Here is a 6,430-nt window from a genome sequence, read left to right on the forward strand (position 1 = left end):
CCGACTTCGGCTCAGGTCATGATCCCATAGTTTGTGAGTTCGAGCCCTGCGTCCAGCTCTGCGCTGACAGCTTGGAGCCTGCTTCGGATTCTGTGTCTCCCCCTCTCTCTGCCACTCCCTTGCTCGTGGTCTGTGTCTCTCTGTCTCTCTGTCTCTCAATAATAAATAAACATTTAAAAAAAAAAGAAAGGTCCACAGCAGAGGTCTATTTAACACCAATAATAGTTTACACCTACCTCAAGGGTAGACACACATCCATTCCAGCCCTTCCCCACTTTAGTGACCCTCAAGGTGGAACATAGCCTGTCTGACTCACCTAATCTAAGATAAGAGCAATAATCAGTTCCGCAGACACACAAGGTACCCATCTTCCACAGTGATAGGAGAGCATATTGTGTGTGTGTGTGTGTGTGTGTGGTGATGAGAACAGCATTAGGGGCCTCTGCCACATCAAAGAGAAGAGTTACTCCTGTAACTCTATCCTTCTTGTGATGCTTTGTGAAATAGAAACCCAATGTCACCTCCCTTTATAAAGCATGTTTTGTTCACACCAGAGACAAGGAACAACGGATAAGATTTTCAGGTGTGCCTGCAACACTGAAGAAATAGCAAAGAGACCATGTGGTAGGGAGTGAAAGAGGTGGGGTCCTGTGGCTTCAGAGATGTTGTAGGGCAGCAGATCACAGAAGGCATTGGAGTTCCCTTTGATGAGCAAGGAGAAGTCATGGCAGGATTTTGAGCAGAGGAGTGCCAGGATCTGACTCAGGTTTTAAAGGGATCACTGTGCTGCTCCATAGGGAATACTTTCTACTGTGTATTATAGTTAGGCTGATGCCAAATTCTAGAATCTGAATTTTTTGTAACTACCTATGCTCAAGTTTTACCTTTGGTAAAACTTAGCTTCACAATAAATAGTTAAAAATGTGGTGACTTCTTTCTATTTTAAAATAGTGAAGTTACTCAGAACAATGATAGATATAATGCATTCTTTTCCCCCAAATCCAAATATAAATTCACTAAGAAAACTTTTTCTACTTATTATCACTCATACTTGAGATGCCTCAGGCAAGTTTTGCAGATTCTACCCCGTTTTTACAGTTCATAATCAGCTCCTACTTAGACTATAGAAATTAATTAATTCTTAACAGTTTTCTGCAACTTACTCTGAGTACTAGTTTTACTTGGTAGATTTTTTAAAATGTTACATTTTTTAGGAGAATTCATGCAGAATTGTATTTGACTCCAGCTGCTTTTAATTCAGGTGAACATGTTACATAAATCTGATCACCTGGTTTGAAACCCTGTTGCAAAAGAAGTATTGACTAAACAAAGGTATTCACAGGTACCTTGCTTTGACCACTGGGTTATTTTTTTTTCATACAAAAATGGATGAGAAGATGACTGTGTAAAATTGGAGCATGATAATTTGTAAATGCAGATACAACTTTATTCAAAGCACTATTTGACAAAATTTCACTATTGCTGGTAACACTATTCTGTTGAGTTACCTAGAATCATTTAAATTCAAACTAAATCAAGTTTAATTTGATTGCACTGTATCCATAAAAAGTTGATTTTTATCCTAAAGGAAAAAAAAGTTAGCTTGTTAGAAGATAAATGCTGTGGGATATTAATGGTATATGGTTCTATTTATGTCCATTAATACCACACGTATTTGTGTTCAAAGTATCCAGTAATATTCTCAGAACTTTCATGGTATGGTAGGTGACCTTTATCAGCAACTCTGAACTCCAACAAATTTTTTTTGTTTTGTTTTTTAAAGGAAAATATCAAGGAATACTGAGGATACTAATATTGGATTCTTCAAAAGTTTTACGTATAAAATGTGGTCTAATATCAAGATGAAATGCATTTAAGAAACTGGTGAGTCATGAGAAATAAAAATATATGTTCAAACCAGTAACATGATAAGAAAACACATAAACAACAGTTTCTCAATTATCTTATTTCGGGTGTCCTCTGCTTTGTGGAATAAATTTGGCAAAGAAGTCTGGCAAACTCGAGCAAATGACTACAATCTCATCCTTGGGTTTCATGAGAAAATTTGATGTCTCCTGATGAAAATTTCCTGACACACAATGTATTTATTTAACAAATGTTTACCATGTGCCTGTCATATTTTAGACACTCTGTTAAGTACTGGGGAAACAGTGGTGAATTAGATATTTTTTCCCCACCCTCAGGGATTCAATATTCTGGGGGGAAAGAAAGATTAAAAACAAACAGGCAGCTGAGTTAAATGATTGCACCTTCTTTTAAGAGCCACGAAGGAAGCGGAAACAAACAAGGGACTTAGGTAATAATTAAGGGGAAGCTATTTTGGGTAGAGCGATGAGGGAAAGCATCTCTGTTTTGCTGGCCTCAAACTGAACTCTGAGGAGGAAAAGGAACTGGCCACATGAATGTAGCAGGCTGAGCTCAGGGATGAGAGGAGGGAAGGGGAAAAGCAGGCCAGAAAGAGGGAGTGGGGAGAGGCTGTGCAAAAACCTGGAAGCGGAAATAAGATTGGTCTATGCCAGGATCTGGGACTCCTAGAGGGAAGTGGCCAAGGAAGAGAACTGGCCAGGGTGAAGATGGAGAGAGGCTCATGGTAAATCAGAAAGTGTTTTGCAGAGTGGGGTAAACAGTGTTCACTGGGGATCTGTGAGGATCTGGTTACAATAATGTCAATCTTGTTTACATTTTTAAGGTTTATTCTAACTGTTGGAGAGGGAATGGATTGTGGTTAGGGTACAGAAGGAATGGCAACTGTGTGTTAGAACAGTCCAGGTGAGATATGACAGTCACTTTGATTAGGGGATAGCAGTGATGATGGGGAAAAGTGAATGCATTCAAGACAATCCATAAGGGGACTATCAGGAATTTCTGGTTTGAGAACCTGGGTGAATTGTGGCACTAGAACAAATTTGAGGGGACAAATCACATCACCCTGATTTTGGACGTGTTGAGGTCTTGAAGTGGCCACGAGACATTTAGGTGAAAAACTGACATATGGACCCACCTTTCAGAAGAAAAGTCTGGGCTAGATTTGAAAGTGGTAGATTAAACAAAAAATGGCTGCCTCAGCGGAGGACTGTCTTAGCTCTACCTGCTATAACAAAACACCGTAGACCGTGTGACTAAAATTAAAAAAAAACAAACAAACATTTATTTCTCAGACTTCTGGAGGCTGGGAAAACTAAGATCAAGGTGGTTGCTGATTTGGTTTTTGGTAAAGGCTCTCTTGAACACAGCTGCTTTCTTGCTGTGTCTTTACGTGATGGGGAGGGAGATCATGTCTCCAGTGTCTCTTCTATAAAGGCACAAATCCCACCAAGGGAGATGCACCCTCAAGATTTTATTACTCCCCAAAGGGTCCCACTCCAAATACCATCACACTGGGGACTAGGGCTTCTATATATGAATTTGAGAGGACACAAACATTCAGTCCATAACAAGGGTTCAATTGAAATTTACTGACAGAGATTTGCTTCCTGGGAGTGCTCTCCAGCTCCCCCATGTAACCTGGTCCTTCTTTCAGATCTCTCTAGGGATCACAGAACTCCACTCCCTCCAAGACCCAATTAGTATGGGACTGATTAGGACACATACTCTTTCCTTTGATTATTATATTTAATTCTCTTATTTAACCTTTTTTCTTTAGATAGTGGTTGTTCTGTAATGTCAAATCATTTCCCTACAATATAATAAAAAAAACATGGAAAGGTCTTTAGAGAATATTTATTTATTTTTAATTTATTTTTATGTTTATTTATTTTTGAGAGAGAGAGAGAGAGTGAGAACAGGGGAGGGACAGAGAGAGAGAGGGAGACACAGATTCTGAAGCAGGCTCCAGGCTCTGAGCTGTCAGCACAGAGCTCGACGTGGGGCTCAAACTCAGGGACCACAAGATCCATGACCTGAGCCAAAGTTGGATGCTTAACCCACTGAACCACCCATGCCCCAGAAAATATTTATTATAATAACACCCCCATAACTGGCACCTGTTTATAAGTAAGAAAACAAGCAAAGACAAAGTAAAGCAGTTTCCTCAAGTTCAATAGCTAATAAGGGTCAAGCAGAGTCTTAAATTCAAGTCAGCCAAAACCAGCTTCTGTGTTTTTTAAGTGATCAGAATTCTCCTTATTTAATTTTTATGTCCAAAATAGCTTTTCACAAATTAACTTAAAATAGGGGTTGTGTTTTATTGGAACTGAGATAATCTGAAACATTTGATTTTCCAAATTCTGCTATATATTAAATTCTTCTTAGCCTCTGTATAAGTAAGGATGCTTTTAGAACTTAAACTTTACTGTTTTAGAGTTCAAGTACTTTGGAGATCAATCCTAATTGAAGCCCAAAGAAACTATGTATGTTCTCTAGGGTCATGCAACAGGCTGAAAGAATAACCTAGTGTGGGAATGAGTTTCTCTAAAGTTCACTCTAGGGCTTTCCTCACCAACCTTCTAAAGTAATAAGCCTTGTGCAATGCGATGTAACTTTTGTAATGCTACTCTGTGTGTAAATTACTGATGATTCATTGTCAGATGTTTAGCCCTATTTTACCAGCCCTTTCAGAATATTAATTTTCCATCAGTGTCTTGAACGAGAGAATTTATATGGAATAAAATGCTCTTTCTGATGGAACACATAAACCTCTGCATTGCCTTTATCAAAATAATTTTGAACTTACTTCCTGAAAACTTGTTCTGTGGTCAGCTTGGAAAAGAAAAGCATTAAACATAAGCTGCTTCCCAGTGTTCTTCATAATGGTAAGAGAACATATAGAGAAGGATAACATGAAAAGGTTTAGTCAGTTATTAAAATCTGATACAGATTATAAATAGGGTAGATCAGAGAGGTGTTAGATTAATATGAGTTAATTCAGGCATCAGAGAGAAATCAGAATTAGAATGGGTTAGCAGTGGTGTTTTTGGATAAAAGTGGAATGCTTCTTATAAATTTAGGTTTGCAGGTTTAATTTTCATGAATTTTATTAATCTTTAAATGATTGGCTTAGTGTGCTATGGATCTACCTATCACATCTCTGTGATTCCATGTGGTTCAAATATTATCAGACTATACATCTAATTAATACAGCTCAGTTCACTCATCAAAAATTACTTTGAATAAAAATAGCTAATTTAAATATTTTCAAATCTAAAGTGAACAATTCAAAGTTTTAATATCATGCATAATTAGGCAACTTTCTCACTAATCTTTAAATGTTATCAGCCCCTATTTAATCTAAACCTGCTCTGATTTTGAAGCATGACTCTTGTGGGGCTCTCTGCCCCTTTTCAGAAGTTAGTCCATACTCTGTCTTTCCACTTACTAAAGGACAGTGGAGTAGAATGGAAATCATGCTGGTTAGAAACACACAGGTTTTAATCCAGGCTAAATCACTGACTTGCTGTTTGATGGTGATAAAATCTTTTAGCATCTTATATTATTTAGAGTTGGGGGCTATATTTAATATTCCTTAAGAGCATTTCTTTGAAGATCCATGAATATGACACTGAATATGACAGTACTCTTCCATCTGCACAACTCTACAGTTTTAGTTGCTTAATTAAACAAAAACAAAAATGTGTTTGTGAGCTTTTATCCTTTCTCTCTTTTGGGAATTTGACTACTAGCTATAGGAAATGGTTCCCTAGCAACAGTTCAGCACATCTATGAATTTCAAGCAACTTTAGAAAATGGGGCATATATGTTTCCACAAAACATAACATCAAAAAACAACAGTATTTTATGAATGTTTGTTTCCTAGTTTTAATAACGTGCTGTGGTTTGATAAGACATTAACATTGAGAAATACTGAGTGAAGGTTATATGGGAACTCTCTGTACCGGCTTTACAACTTGTTCTGAGTTTAAAATTATTCCGAAACAAAAAGCTTTGTTAAGAAGAAACTTGAATACCAGATAGAGGAATTTAACTTTAAAATTACCTTCAATTAACTTCAGTAGAACTAATACAATTCCACTACATGCTGTATCGTTTTAGTTATTTTATACCCATGACCTTTTCAGACTAAGGAGACATTAAAATTGAGTTACTAACATACAGATCTGAGGTCGGCTCGCCTTCTCCTGCTCTAAGTCTTTGTTGAATGTCTAGTGTGTAGTTGTGTATACAATAAAGAAATGATGAAATATTGTGGAATCAGATAGTTTAGGGTTAACCTCTGGTTTGACAGTGACTCAGTTTCTCTATTTAGAAAAACTGTGATGATGACAATACCATCTCATAAGACTGTTATGTGAATTAAATAAGGCGCTACCTGTAAAATCCTCCAGTGAAGTGTTTGGCATTTAACAAGCTCAATGTAAAATGAGCCAAGAAATATGGTGCATTGAAAGAAACAAAATCATGAGGACTTTCCTCCCAGGATTTATAACCAGGTTAGGGAACCAGACCAAAATCA

This window comes from Lynx rufus, unplaced genomic scaffold, assembly GCF_022079265.1.
Source record: "Lynx rufus isolate CCGP_SWC_20201006 ecotype Redwood Valley unplaced genomic scaffold, mLynRuf1.p SCAF_1, whole genome shotgun sequence".
Taxonomy (NCBI): domain Eukaryota; kingdom Metazoa; phylum Chordata; class Mammalia; order Carnivora; family Felidae; genus Lynx; species Lynx rufus.